The following is a 16,151-nucleotide window of genomic DNA, read 5'->3' as shown; positions in this document are numbered from 1 at the left end:
ACAATACAAGCATAAACTATATGCTCCTGAAGGACCAGTGGGTCAATGAAGAAGTTAAAAAGGAAATTGAAAAATTCCTTGAAACAAATAATGGAAACACAGCATACAAAAATCTATGGGAGACAGCAAAAGCAGTACTAAGAGGGAAGTTTAGAGCTATAAGTGCCTACATCAAAAAAGAAGAAAAACTTCAAATAATAAAAAAAAACCTAACAATGCATCTTAAGGAACTAGAAAAGGAAGAGTAAACCAAACCTAATCTTGTCTTGTTTAGAATACAACAAATAGTAAAGATCATAGCAGAAACAAATAAAATTGAAACGAAAATAATATAGCACATCAATGGAAAAAGAAGTTGTGTTTTTGAAAGGTTAAACAAAATTGACAAACCTTTAGCCAGACTAATTAAGAAAAAAAGAATGTCCAAATAAATAAATTCCGAGATGAAAGAGGAGACATTACAATGAATACTGCAGAAACTCAAAGGATCATCAGTAGCTATTATGAGCAACTATGTGCCAACAAATTGGAAAATGTGGAAGAAATGGACAGATTCCTAGACACATATAACCTACCAACATTGAACCATGAAGAAATTAAAAACCTGAACAGACAAATAACAAGTAATGAGACCTAAGCCATAATGAAAAGTGTCCCATAAAGAAAAGCCCAGGATCCAAGGCCTTCACTGCTGAATTCTATCAAACATGTAAAGAACTAATACCAATCCTATTCAAACTATTCCAAAACATAGAGGAGGGAATACTTCCAAACTCATTCTGTGAGGCCAGTATTACCCTGATGCCAAAACCAGAAAAAGACACATTGAAAAAAGAAACCTACAGGCCAATATCTATGATGAATATTGATACAAAAATCCTCAACAAAATACCAGCAAAAAAATTCAACAATACATTAAAAAGATCATTCATTATGAACAAGTGGGATTTATCCCTGGGATGCAAGGATGGTTCAACATATGCAAATCAATCAATGCGATATATCATATCAATAGAATGAAGGACAAAAACCATATGATCATTTCAATTGATGCTGAAAAAGCATTTGATAAAATTAACCTCCCTTCATGATAAAAACCCTTTAAAAAATTAGGTATAGAAGGAATATACTTCAACATAATAAAAGGCATATATGATACACCTACAGCTAGTATCATACTTAGTGGGGAAAAACTGAAAGGCTTTCCTGTAAGATCTGGAAAACAACAAGGATGCCCAGTTTCACCACTGTTATTCAACATAGTACTAGAAGTCCTAACTGGAGCAATCAGACAAGAGAAATAAATAAAGGGCATCCAAATTAGAAAATAAGAACTCAATTTATCCTTGTTTGCAGATGATATTATATTTGGAGAAACGTGAAGACTACAAAAAACTGTTAGAACTGATAAACAAATTTACTAAAGTTGCAGAATACAAAATCAACATACAAAAATTAGTAGCATTTCTAGATGTCAACAGTGAAGAATCTTGGAAAAGAAATTTTAAAAGTATACCATTAACATTAGGCACAGATAAAATTAAATACCTAGGAATCAACTTTAACCAAAGTGAAAGATCTCTATAATAAAAACTATAAAATACTGATGAAAGAAATTGAAGAGGAAACCCAAAAATGGAAAAATATCCTATGTTCATGGATTGGAAGAATGATTATTGTGAAGATGTTCGTACTACCCAAACCAATCTACATATTCAAGGCAATTCCTATCAAAATACCAATGACATTCTTTACAGAAATAGAAAAAAAGTCCTAAAATTTATATGGAACCAAAAAAGACTCAGAATAGCCTAAGCTATCCTAAGCAAAATGAACAAAACTGGAAGAATTAAATTACCTGATTTCAAATTATCTTCCAGAGTTATAGTAACAAAAACAGTATGGTACTGACATAAGAACAGACACAGAGACCAGTAAAACAGAATAGAGAAACAAAGCCACACACCTACAGTGAACTCATTTTCAACAAAGGTGCCAAGAACGTACACTGGGAAAAAGACAGGCTCTTCAAGAAATGGTGCTGGGAAAACTGGATATCTATATTCAGAAGAATGAAACTAGACCCTTAGCCCTCACCATATACAAAAATTAAATCAGGACGGACTAAAGATTTAAATCTATGATCTCAAACTATGAAACTGCTAAAGGAAAACACCGAAGAAACCCTCTAGGGCAGTGGCCTGAGCAAAAATTTATTGTGTAATGCCCTACAAGCACAGGCAACCAAAGCAAAAATGAACAAAAGGAATCACACCAAGTTAAAAAGCTTCCACACAGCAAAGGAAACAGTCCAATAAAGTGAAGAGACAACCAAAAGAATGGGAGAAAATATTTGCAAACTCTACATCTGACAAGGAATTAATAACCAGAACCTATAAGGAACTCAAACAATTTATAGGAAAAAAATCTAATAATCTGATCAAAAAATGGGCAAAATATTTGAATAGATATTCCTCAAAAGAAGACACACAAGTGGCAAACAGGCATATAAAAAGGTATTCAGTATCATTGACTATCAGAGAAATGCTCATCAAAACTACAATGAAATATCATCTCTTCCCAGTTAAAATGACTTGAATCCAAAAGACAGGCAATAACAAATGCTAGTAAGAAGGTGGAGAAAGGGAATCCTCACACACTGTTGGTGGGAATGTAAATTGGTATAATCACTATGGGGAACAGTTTGGAGGTCCCTCCAAAAACTAAAAATGCCATATGTACAAGCAATCCCACTGCTGGGTATATACCTCAAAGAAAGGAAATTAGTATATAAAACAGATATTTGCACTCCTGTGTTTGTTGCAACATTGTTCACAATAGCCAAGATTTGGAAGCAACCTTCATGTCCATCAACAGATGAATGGATAAAGAAATGTGATACTTATACACTATCCGGCGATAAAAAAGAATGAGATCCTGTCATTTGCAACAACATGGATGGAACTGGAGGCTATTCTGTTAAGTGAAATAAACCAAGCACAGAAAGACAAACATCAGAAGTTCTCACTCATTTGTGGGATCTAAAAATCAAAACAACTGAACTAACAGAGTTAGAGAGTAGAAGGAAGGTTACCAGGTCCTGGGAAGGGTAGTGGGTGGTTAAGGGGGTGGTTGGGATGGTTAATGGGTCCAAAATATAGAATGAATAAGACCTAGTATTTGATAACACAACAGGGTGACTATAGTCAATAATAATTTAATTGTACATTCAAAAATAACCAAAGGAGTATAATTGGATTTTTGTAACACAAAAGATAAATGCTCGCAGTGATAGATACTCCATTTTCCATGATGTAATTATGAGTTGCACACTTGTATCAAAACATCTCATGTGCCCTATAAATATATACACCTATTATTTACCCATAAAAATTAAAAAAAAAACATTTTGAGAGTGATTATGTCTTCTTATTTAAATAATTAAGTGAAAATAGGAAACAAAGATATGAATGTAACGTACACAGAAGCTCCTGGGACATATTATGAAATTAGTACTCCTTCTAAAACAAATAAAACCCAAAATGGTCAACACTTTGTAATAGTGAGACATTTGAGATACTAAGCACAAAGTCTCCTATACTCTTTTTAAACATCCAACCCTCTTTCCCTACATTGTACCTATGAGAGGATTTGGAGAGGGACAAATAGCAGAAGGTGCTATAAATGACTATAGAACCATGAAAGGGGCCTCTTCTGACCTTCACAAGTTTTTTTCATTATCCTACACATCCAGAATAAAAGTTTTTTTTTGTTTTTTTTTAAACTCAGCCAACTACTTGAATGTTGGATCTTCAAATTAAATAAAAAAATATATTTTAAAACATCCTCAATAACTAACAAAAAAAATCACTTGGTTATTTGTACATGGACCATGTCTCAATACCTAGTTTATTTCTCCCACAGGATTAAATATCAGTACATAGTGAATGACCAATCAATCCTCATAGCTTGACTATAGATTATTGACTTACATTTACAAGATGCCTTCTGGAAACTCTCCTATCCCTCAACTCAGAAGTCTGACAACCTGTGTCTAGAGCATGCATTGGCTCAGAGCAAAACATACCCAATATTGTCAAACAATGGTTGTTGACAAAAATTCAACCTTTGTTTAATGGGGAAAATGTGGCTGGCAGGCAGAACCCAAGTCTTCGAAGGCATTATTTTATGGCGTATGTGTGTTTTATTTGCTTTTATTTCCACATATATTAAACAGTCATCCTATCTCACCTTGGGCGATTGCAGCCCTCTTCAGTAGGTAGATCCCTCCAGCCATCTTGGACCGTTTCTGTGCCACAGGCAATGCTTTCTTCTTCCCAAATTTTATTTTGAAGTAAGTTCAAGGAAATTCAAAACAGCAAGGTTGAATGGAAAAAATAAGTCTTTTATTCAGCATGTACAGTTTGAATTATTTCAGGGAATATTGTACTTTCCTTTTATTACACTTTATTTTGGAGGTTTTTTTTTTTTCAAACAGAGTCAGAAGAACCCTAAGTCAGGAGGCTGTCCATAACTGAGTCTCATGGACAGATGATCAGCTCAAACACATAACAAAGGGTCTGTTGTGATGTTGCCAATTCTATTTCATGAAATCTTTTTTGGTATAAACTGGAGAAAGTACTTTGTTCAGTTAAAGATTTTTTTTTCTTCCCTACCAGTTGTCTTTGCCAAGGTCAATGTTTCTATTATGTGGGGGAAGCATACCCGCCCCCTGGTGGCTGATTTACACATAGACATTTTTCTTTCCGAAGACCCATGAATCTCAGGAGCTAAAATGTCCTAGTGTGGTGTACATTCATTTAACAAACATTTATTGAGCTCCTATTGTGTGCCAGGCAATGTACTAAGTGATTCGAGTTGGGAAACCCAAAGTCTTCCTCTGGGTCTTTTATATGGCAACCAACCATTCAACCTGTTCACAAGGTGGCCACCTCATCTCCTGTGCTTCATTTTCTCAACAATGAGCTGTATTATATCTGCATTACTTATCCCAAAGCATAGTATCAAAGATACAAAATGATAAAATAACAGCAAGTGTGATCATATGTTGTAAATTAGATGAGGTCACTCCAGTGCTTAAAACAATTTAATGTCTTCCCATTGCCCTTAAAATAAAATCCAACCTCTTTTTATGGACTCAAAGACCCAGCGTAATCTATCCACTGCCTCCTTGTCAACCTCATGCCACACCATTCTCCCCATGGAGAATCTCACCCCTTCATACAGGTCAACTGTCATTTTCTTGAAAGTACAATTTCCGGCCGGGCGCGGTGGCTCAAGCCTGTAATCCCAGCACTTTGGGAGGCCAAGACAGGCGGATCACGAGGTCAGGAGATCGAGACCATCCTGGCTAACATGGTGAAACCCCGTCTCTACTAAAAAAAATACAAAAAACTAGCTGGGCGAGGTGGCGGGTGCCTGTAGTCCCAGCTACTGGGGAGGCTGAGCCAGGAGAATGGCGTAAACCCGGGAGGCGGAGCTTGCAGTGAGCTGAGATCCGGCCACTGCACTCCAGCCTGGGTGACAGAGCGAGACTCCGTCTCAAAAAAAAAAAAAAAAAAAAGAAAGTACAATTTCCCCCTCAAGGCCCGTATATGTACTTTCTCCTCCCCTTTATAAGCATCTTCCTACTCTTCACCTACCTCTTATTTATCTTCTTTCTGAAGGCCACCTTCTCAGGAATTTCTTTGCTAAGTACTAGTTCTAAAAAGAATTCACTTTATTATATTATTTCTTAGAATCTTATTTTCCTTCACAGGTCTTATCCTGTATAGCAAGTACGTATTTATTTAAATTACTGTTTTTGACCATCTTCTCCACTAAAGTGAAAGTTCCATGAGGACATGTACCATAACTGTTTAATTCACTACAGTCTATCTTGCACTTGTAAGTAGCATCAGTTGGAATTTGGGGAATGAATGAATAAATGAAACCTGTGGAATGTTATAGAAATGTGAATTTATTATATATAAATAAGATAATATGAAATATAGAAAAAGAGTAGGAAAAGCAGTTCAAGAAAGAGAAGATTGGTGCATTTAATATGTATTATTGAAATATGAACTTTTAAAGTTACTTTAATTACTCAGTTATATAATCTATATGTTATGGCTGCTTAATTAAATAGAATTCAGAATGGTATAACCTAAACTAAGTTTGCAGGTGACAAAACTGGTGTCCAAAGACATGAAGTGATACATATAAGGTTATACAGAAGCAGTAACAAGACTAGACTATATGTCTGTGATTCCTGACCTGGAGTTCTTTTGACTACATTGTGTTTATTTTTGTTCAACATTATTATGAGACCTCATTTCTTAAGGCTTTATAGACTTATTAAATTTTTGTATTCTATTAAGGTAAGACTAGAGCATCTATAAACAAATTGCTTAATAATTATTGAGCATCTTCCGTCCTGATGTCCTGGAACTAAAATACATATATATCTTAGCTCAACTGCCTTCTCCCTTCTCTCTCCTTCCTTCCTTCCTTCCTTCCTTCCTTCCTTCCTTCCTTCCTTCCCTCCCTCCCTCCCTACCTGTTCCCTTCTATTTTACTATTTCCTTATTGGGAGCATTTTGTCACCCTTTGTGCTCAAAGGATACTTTCTGTCTGGAAACTCATTTCCTCTATTATGGGAAATTTTCTTGAATTATTTATTTTATAATGTTTCCATTTCCTATTTTTATTTTTCTGTACTTCTGCTTTTCCTTCATTTCTGCTCCAATAACTGTAATTAACAATAGCCTTTTGATGATATTTGAGTATTTCTTTTTATAACAAACTGTTCTTATTTCAAAGCCACAGTATCTTGTCTTAACTTTTTGAGGAAATGAATGGTACTATTTTTGAAATTATTTTTTCTTTGCATTTTTTTTGTCTTTGTTTCTTTTCCCTCATTAGTATGTTTAAATCACTGTCTTTCTTGCTGAGGTTTTCCTGAAAGATCTGGTGATTCTTGGATGTCCATTCTTATTTAAGAGAGAATAGAGTTGCCAGACAAGATAAGGAACACTTATTTGAATCTGAATTTCAGATAAACAATGAATACATTTTTAATATGTCCCAAAGACCACATTTTTATTTGCTAAATCTGGCAACCCCAAGAGAGGGGCAGGAAGCAGCTGAAGAAATGTCTGTGTGCATGGATAGGACTTGTTGACTACTGGGTGTTACTAAGGTGATCTGGCTGGGCTGTTTCACTAGAGGATGCCTAACCATTAGCATCTTTAGGTGTTTACTGAGTACCCAGAGCAGAATCATTCAGTCTTTAGCCCAAGGGCTAAAAATTGGCTGTCACTGTTCTGGGAGCCAAAGTAGACCAGGAGGTTGGGGTTCTCACCATTCAGAATGTACTGTTTTAGTAACTCTCTTTGTTTTCAGTGGGGGTGCTCCTGCCCTGAGTAGTGCCTGCCATCTCTTGTCTAGATCTTTCTGAAACATGTTCTCTAGAGAGTAAGCCTTCAGTCTCCTGCCAGGAGGGAGAAGAAACTGATTCTCAAACAGACTATTAACAATTCTGTATCTGCCTCAACTGCATCCCCACTTTCACATGTACTTCTTGCTTCCAATTCCTGAGCCTTTCCAAGGTTTTGCAATGCAAATCAGGTTGCTTCTGGGTTTTGTCCAGTCAACTTAAATTTCAGCCTTCATGGTTCGGCTAAGCCAGTTACCCCTCTACCATCTGCTTTCCATCTTCCAAAATGTTGTTGTTGTTGTTTTCCTCCTAATTCTTTTTTTCTTTATGAGTGAATGTCTTTAAAATCAATCCCTTTATTGTCTTTTTAGTGAGTTTGGGGGATGGAATGTAATGTAAAGCATATGTTAAATCTTCCATCTGCAACTAGAAGCACAGCCATGAATTTTCAAAGTGACTACAGAAGAGTCATTTAATTCCTCTTTTCTCAATTTTCTTTTGTAAAATGAGATGGCTAAGGGAGATGGGCTTTGATAAACCCCACTCAAAAATTTTATGATTGTATAATCTCCTGCACTATTAACTGAAACCTTCCAAACAAATTATGTTTTCAGTCTTCTAAGGGAGAGACAAAGCCATGGTCTACATTTTCATCAATATTAAGACTTCTCACCACCACTTGCCACAACAGGACCTTCAGCAAGGACTTCTCTGAAGCTTGTTTTCTCTCCAAATAGGGAACTAATATGAACTTCCATTAATATAAATTTCCATCATAAGCCTGCTGTGATTAGCCGATGAGTTAACCCATAAGAAAGTACTTCACATATGGACACTTGCTATGCAAATATTAATTGATGTAGTTGTTCTTTGGAGAATGCACCTTCTCAGCACAATAATTCTTGGTCTTTTTAAAGTCTTCTGCCTGGGGAATCATAGTATTTACCTTAAATCACATAGACTTATTATAATTAGAGTTACTAGTCCTTGCAGGTTGATTTGTTTTTCTAAGACCACCAGAGCGGGCACAAAAGAACCAGCGAGTAGGCAAGTGTAGGAGCAAAACTGCAAGTTTATTTTGGTCACCTAAGGTGTGGGGAAGAGGTCTGTCGGCCTCCGGCAAAGAAGGCCGACAGAGTCCTCCGGTGGGGCTCTCGGAGTTCCTGCAGTCCTGACATCCCGACAGGAGTGGAGGACTGAGGAAGGCCGCGAGTGGCGTCCGTCCGGAGTGGCTTTTCTAGGAGTGGGAGGGCAATAGGCGGGGCACGAGCGTGTTGGGGCGCATTCCACAGGTGCGACCAGGTAAATCTTGGTCTCTTTGGATTGAGGTCACCTGGCGCATGCCCAGTTGGTCTGCACCTTCCCAGGCACCGGCTGCATTTTCGTGCACACGGGAAAAGTTGGTGAAGAAGAACCCGGAAGTGCACCATCTTGCCTCCGTTCGTCCGAACAGTCCAACCTTTTATTGGTAATAGTGATAAGGGGCGCCATGGTCTGTCTGGCTACTTCCTGCTGTTAAGGGGCGTCGTTAAGGTCGGGGCCCATGGTTGGCATTTGGACGTACGGATGAAGAATAAAATAAGGCACAGTATTAGTATAGGAATGAGGAATGGAAGCATTTGTTGGAATAGGGGCAAAACCCAGAAGGAAGGTCCCAGCAAGGTTGAGGAGTATGAGATAGTTAAGGAAATTTAGTAAGTTTGAGGCGAGTGGGGGAAAGCCAAACTGATTTCCACTGATTGCTTTCGGTAGGGGCCCTTTTTAGCTGGGAATGAGGAACAAGTGCGCAGAGTAGTTGCTGGCCAGGTAGCAATTAAGGAGTGGAGTTTTTGTAGAGTGGATGGCTTTCCGCTTACTCCTACTACAGAGATATTGGATGGAAGGCTAGGTCCAGAGAAGGATGGCAAAACAGAATAGGTAGCCTCGCTGTTGATTAAAAAATTGATTGTCTTACCCGCTACCAGGAGAGTTACCCGCGGCTTGGCGAGGGTGATGGGGGTCCCCGAGTCTCGGCACCTTCAGTTGTCATCATCGTCCAGATGTAGGAGCTGGAAGGAGCTCCCAGGATCCTGGGAAAGGGGGTCACGTGGAGACGCGGCACCTGTTCTCAGGGTGGGGCAATGAGACTTCCAGTGTCCTCCCTGCTAGCAAGCAGGGCAGGACAGGGGTGGACGAGGGTTAGGACATTCACTGGCCCAATGTCCTGATGCCTTGCACTTATAGCAAGGCTGCGTTGGGGCTCGGGGACCTTGCGGACACCTGTTGGCATAGTGTCCTGCCTTGCCGCACTTATAGCAGGCTCCTTTCGTAGCCTTGGAGTCTGCGGAGTGTGTACTCTCTGGCCTGGGTTTACGACTGGGCTGTAAAGCCGCTGCTAGGAGCTGTAACTTCTGTTTGAGGCGAGCCTGCCGTCTCCTCTCTGGAGTTATAGACCTTAAAGGCTAATTTAACCAGGTCTTGTATTGGTGCCTGAGGACCATCCTCTACCTTTTGAAGTTTCTTACGAATGTCAGGAGCTGATTGAGAAATGAAATAAGACGCCAAAATGGTGGCCCCTGTGGGGTAGGCCGGATCTAACCGGGTATATTGGGTTAGAACCTCAGTCAGTTTAGGGTAGAGGTTAGGATAACCTGGAGGTTATGCCAAGTTAAGTCATAGGCCTGACAAAGGTATCTAAATTCCTTTATGTATATGGTAGGATTAGCTGAGAAATCACCTAAACACTTCTCAATTTTGGAAAGATCGGCCAATGAAAAAGGGACATGTACTCTGACTACCCCCTCCGCCCCAGCCACCTCTCGCAAAGGTGCTAACACTGTAGGAGGGTGTGGGCAGAGATAGGGGACTCAAGACAGCCAGTTGGGGGCCCGGAAGGAGGCACGGGACCAAGTGGATTACTAGTAGATAAGGAGGAGGAAGGAGGAGTCTGGATGGGGGGGAGGAGGAGTCTGGGCAGGAAGGGAGGGGTTAGAGAGAGCAGGGAGAGAAGGAGGAGTATAGGGCAGGTCGGGACGAGAGCATAAGGCCCAAAAGCCTTGTATGTAATTAATTTAAGACCACTTGCCTAGCCACTGGCAGAAATTGCTGAGGTCGGTCAGAACATTGCGGTCTAGGGTGCCCTTTGGTGGCCACTGAGACTGATTGTCTAGTTTGTATCGGGGCCACGCCACAGTGGAAAGGAAAATTAACCGCTTCCTCCTAAGGTCTTGTTCGAGCTGTAAGGTTTTTAAATCGGCTAGGAGGCACCCTAAGGGGGTGCTCTTTGGAAATTTGGACTGGGGGGTTTCCCGTTTGTTTCCTCTTTACTTACACAATGGACACAATGGAAATGGAAGTGGATCTCTGCCTGGCTTCAAAGCGTCCTTTGGAACCAGCAGAGACAGACTGGAGGCTCATGGAGCCAAAGTGGAGATTACCTTCAGGCGGACGTCTCCGTCCTGAATGGGTCTCCCGAGCCACTTGGTGGCTCAAAATGGACCTCGGACCTGCTCAGGATTTTGGCCGAGGGAGGTAAAGAGGAGAAAAGGGCACTTACCCCAGAGAGGCCGTGAGAGTGAGGGAAGCGGGTCTCAGGTCCTGGTCCGTCTGCCGCGTGGGAGCAGGAGTTTCCTCAACCCTTAGAGGCCTGAGGAGGGGTCTCCTCCCGGGTCTTCGGCACCAACTGATTTGTTTTTCTAAGACCACCAGAGCGGGCACAAAAGAACCAGCGAGTAGGCAAGTGTAGGAGCAAAACTGCAAGTTTATTTTGGTCACCTAAGGTGTGGGGAAGAGGTCTGTCGGCCTCCGGCAAAGAAGGCCGACAGAGTCCTCCAGTGGGGCTCTCGGACAGAGTTCCTGCAGTCCTAGCATCCCGACAGCAGTGGAGGACTGAGGAAGGCTGCGCGTGGCATCCGTCCGGAGTGGCTTTTCTAGGAGTGGGAGGGCAGTAGGCGGGGCACGGGCGTGTCGGGGTGGGGGGGGGGGCGTTCCACAGGTGCGACCAGGTAAATCTTGGTCTCTTCGGATTGACGTCACCTGGCGCATGCCCAGTTGGTCTGCACCTTCCTGGGCGCCGGCTGTATTTTCGCGTCCGCGGGAAAAGTTGGTGAAGAAGAACCCGGAAGTGCACCATCTTGCCTCCCTTCGTCCAAACACAGGTTACCAGTGAATCTTTTTTCTAGAAAGCACTGAGGCCTCAAAGACATTAGTAATACTATTAAAGGAGTTACTCTTAATTGAAAAACACTAATGTATCCGATAATCTGCTAAATGCTTTATATACATTTCCTCTAATCTTTACAAACATCCTGCGAGGTAAGTCATATTTAACCCATTTTACAGATGAGGATATTGAGGCTCATACAAGTTAAGTGATTTGGTCAAGTTCACTCACTCAGCAAATAGTAGAGTTGGGATTCAAACCAGGTCTTTCTGGCACCGAAACCCATGTATACTTTTTGCTTTTATGCCATAATGCTTTCTTAACCCTTTAAAAAACACTAATATCACTTACAACATTGAAGCCAGAATGAGCTTGGTGTGATTAGCAATCCTTTGGTTCCTTTATGGTATTCAATTCTGACATTCTCAAAAGAGATTCTGAGTTCTGTCAGCGTCTGTTTGTCACACTCTACTAAGCCCCTTCTTTGCTCCTGTTGTTGTTCTCCTTTAAATACCATTTCTCCCTTTCTCTGTCCAGTGACTGTCTACCCATCCTGTAGGGCTCCATCAGGGTACAATTTCTTTTTTGTTTATAAGATATGGTCTTGCTCTGTTGTCCAGGCTAGAGTACAATGGCATGATTATGGTTTACTGCCGTCTCTACTTCCTGGGCTCTAGCAAACCTCCTGCCTCCGTCTCCCTAGTAGCTAGCACTACAAGCATGTACCACCATGCACGGCTAACTTTTTTGTTTTTTTTTTTTGTAGAAATGACATCTCACTATGTTGCCCAAGCTGGTCTCAAACTCTTGGCCTCTGGAAATCCTCCAACCTCAGCCTCCCAAGGTGCTGGAATTACAGGTAATAGCCACTGTGCCCAGTTAAGGTGCAACTTCTTTGTGGAGCTTTTCTTTACTTCTCCAAGCAAAATTAGTTGCTCCCTTCTCTATGTTCTCTGTATATTTTAGTTCGTACCATATAAAATTGACTCTATGTAACCATTTTTGACCTACAAATGTGGCAATTTTATATCGTTTAGCCAGATATCTCCTTATCCCATTGTATTACATTTTGGGATGGCATGTGTCTATCCCCTCCCCATTCCACCCGTCTAGAATATAAGTTCCAAGACAGTTAACAATAAAAGCTGACTTTCTGTGTGCTTCCTAGGGGGCCAGGACTGTCCTACACACTTTAAGTAAATTAACTCTTTTAATTCTTAGAGCAACTGTGTAATGATGATACTTTTATATACATAGTACCACTATATAAGTGAGGAAGCTGAGGCACACAGAAGCTGTATTTGTCAAAGTTCTCCAGAGGGACAGAACTAATAGGATATATGTCTATATGAAAGGGAGTTTATTAGGGAGAATTGGCTCACAGGTAAAGGTGAAGTTCCACACAATAACCACCTGCAAGCTGAGGAAGAAAGAAGCCAATAGTGACTTAGTGTGAGTTTACAAGCATCAAAAGCAGGAAAGCCTACAGTGCAACCTTCAATCTGTGGCAAGGACTGAGAGCCCCAGCAAACCACTGGTGTAAGTAGTCCAAGGGTCCAAAGGTTAAAAATCCTGGAGTCTGATGTCCAAGAGCAGGAGGAACAGATGGAAGCATCCAGCATGGGAGACAGATGAAAGCCAGAAGACCCAGCAAGACAGCTTATCCCACCTCCTTGCACCTGCTTTGTTCTAGCCATGCTGGCAGCCGATTGGGTGGTGCCCACTCACATTGAGGGTGGGTCCAGTCAACTGACTCACATGTCAATCTCCTCTGGCAACATTCTCACAGACACACCCAGAAACAACACCTTACCAGCTGTCTAGACATCCTGCAATCCAATCAAGTTGACACCCCATATTAATCATCACAGAAGCTAAATAACTTGCCCAGCCTCACAAAACTTGACAGAGCTTGGATTTGAGCCTAGGTTATCTGCCTTTAAGATCCAGAGTCTTAACCATTTCTCTAAAATCCTTCTATTACTATTCTGTCTGGTTGTGTTTTGTTCACCACTGTATTCCCAGGGCTAGCACAAGGCTAGGTAGGGGCCTACTAGGTTCTTAGTAAAGAGGTGAATCAAAGAATTTTGTACCAGTCACATTTACTGAGCACCTACTCTGTGCTCCCAGATGTTGTGGTGGTAGGCACCAAGAAAAATAAGGCCCAGTCCCCGCCCTTATGGAGATGGTGGCCAAGCAGGGGCCCCTGGAAACAGTGTTGCACTTACATTGAGGAGGCTGAAAGTCAGAGGTGAGGTTTTAGGAGAACTATGGATGGCCTGTTGTGTTCCTGGAGGTAGAAGAGGTGATGGAGAAGTCCTGAGAAAGGGAAGGGTAGAATTATCCACGTGAAGGAGGGTCCAGGTTCAGTGCAGATGTATTCCAGACAGATGGAGCAGCTTGTGCAAAGGCCCTGAGTTGGGGCAGGGTGCGGGGAGAATGGCAAAGCAGGGTTGCGAGTTCAGAGAATGTAGGACTGGGGGACCTGGGTCATAGGGCCTAGATTCTGCTTCATTTATCTCCTTAGTGACTTTGGGTAGATTTATTACCTCCTTATACCTCAGTTTCCTCTTCTGTAAAATGGATATAATAACAGTAACTGTCTGGTGAGATTCAAAGGAAGAATTGCCTTAGTTATACTCATAAAGTATACAGAATAGTGTCTGGTTCATAGAAAATGCTCAAACATAATTCTTAAGGAGTTAAATTTCCTGAGTGTGTAGAAGTTCATCAAAGAAAATATTTGCTTCAGGAGAGTTAGAAATTTGTGATTAGGGCTTCTGTATTAGTCCGTTCTCCCACTGCTATAAAGAAACACCTGGGACTAGGTAATTTATAAGGAAAGAGGTTTAATTGGCTCACAATTCTGCAGGCTGTATAGGAAACATAGTGGCTTCTGTTTCTGGGGAGGCCTCAGAAAGCTTACAATCATGGCAGAAGGCAAAGGGGGAGCAAGGCGTCTCACATATCAGAAGCAGGAGAAGAGAGAGGGAGCGCGGTGGTGCTGCACACTTTTCAACAACCGGATCTTATGAGAACTCACTCATTGTCACATGGACAGTACCAAGAAGATGCTGCTAAACCATTCATGAAAAGTCTGCCCCCATGATCTAATCACCTCCTACCAGCCCCCACCTCCAACATTAGGGATTACAATTTGGTGGAGACAAAGACCCAAACCACATCAGCTTCAAGCTGGGCTCTCATAAAGTAATTAGAATAATAGCCATCATGTATTGTGTGCTTAATAGGTATTCTATGGCATACTAACCTCAAAACAACCTTGGGAAGAAGGTACTACTGTCCCCATTTTATACATGAGTATGTTGAGGCACAGGGAGGTTAAATCATAGTTTCACATTAACAAATACACAGAAGAGAGGTTTTAAATCAGGCATTGGCCTTCTGAGTCCTTGTGCCGAGCCACTTTGCCATGATGATTTTCTAGTTTGCAGTTTTAAAATGAGAGTCAAGTTGGATGCAGTGGCTCATGCCTGTAATCCCCAGTGGTTTGGGAGGCCAATGTGGGAAGATTACCTTAAGTCCAGGAGTTTGAAACCAGCCTGAGCAACAGCACAATCCAGCCTTTAAAATTACAAAAAAATTTAAAAAATTAGCTGGGTGTGGTGATGGTCACTGCCATAGTGATGATTAGTTGGGCCCGGAGTTCAAGGTTGCAATGAGCTACATAGTGCCACTGCACTCCAGCCTGGGAAACAGAGCAAGACCCTGTCTCTAAAATAAATAGATATATAAATAAACAAACCAATAAAATCAGAGATGGCAGGGTCCTACATCAGTCTTGGTTTAATGGGGCTATTTGAAAAGAAATAAAAAAGTACAAAGGAATGAATAAATGCTCCTATGACATATTCTTGTTGGTTTCCATCACTTCGGGCTTCTTTCAATTGATTGATCATAACTCCATTCCCTTGGGAAAAATCAGGAAGAGTTTACATGGAACTATAGGTCACTCCTTTGGGCCAAATGTTTAAGAAATAATCAGTGGAGTTTTCTTCCTTCTTTGTTTTTCATCTTCTCTTAAAATTTTAAACTAAGCAAAAGATTTCATCTAAGTTTTCAGGCTGATGTCTTCAAAATAAAATATTTTAAGAGGAAAAAACCCATAAACATGTCAGAATTATGCATAATTTTAGAAAGGAAGCAGTAGGGTGCAGTGTTAGAACTAAAGATTTTAGAAGCCCAGAATGTTAAGCCTGTATGAGACTTTAAAGATCATCTGGTAATGAAAGAGTTAAGGTAAAGGACCTGCTCTTGAAACTTGTGACCTTGGGTAAGTTATTTAACTTATCTGAACACCAGATTCCTGTCTCTTAAGTGGGGATAATAACAATACTTGCCACGAAGGTTATGACATGAAGAGTAAATGTGTTCATTCATGAAAACTGCTTCCTACGATGCCTGGCAGTCAGTGTGCAAAGTTACTTTCCAGAGGTCATCTACGTAGTTAATGTCAGAAAACTGAATTTTCACTCCTAATCCTGTTTTCCAGGCAAGTATTTTTTTAAACGGCAGATTATTATGAACATTCTCAACATAATTGATATTTGA

The 16,151-nt window shown here is 40.8% G+C and overlaps 1 long non-coding RNA gene across 1 annotated transcript in view; it reads left to right on the top strand.

The window, feature by feature from the left end:
* LOC117089530 overlaps positions 1-12,564 on the top strand; it is a 231,079-nt gene extending 218,515 nt beyond the window's left edge. The window contains exon 3 of the long non-coding RNA XR_004439647.1: positions 12,346-12,564. This is a non-coding gene — a long non-coding RNA (uncharacterized LOC117089530). The remainder of the gene's footprint in view (positions 1-12,345) is intronic.
* Positions 12,565-16,151: the final 3,587 nt, after the last annotated feature.

The sequence above is a fragment of the Trachypithecus francoisi genome, unplaced genomic scaffold (genome assembly GCF_009764315.1).
Source record: "Trachypithecus francoisi isolate TF-2019V2 unplaced genomic scaffold, Tfra_2.0 Lachesis_group11, whole genome shotgun sequence".
Taxonomy (NCBI): domain Eukaryota; kingdom Metazoa; phylum Chordata; class Mammalia; order Primates; family Cercopithecidae; genus Trachypithecus; species Trachypithecus francoisi.
Note: the sequence above shows the minus strand (reverse complement) of the source record. Positions and strands in the feature narration are given on the sequence as shown.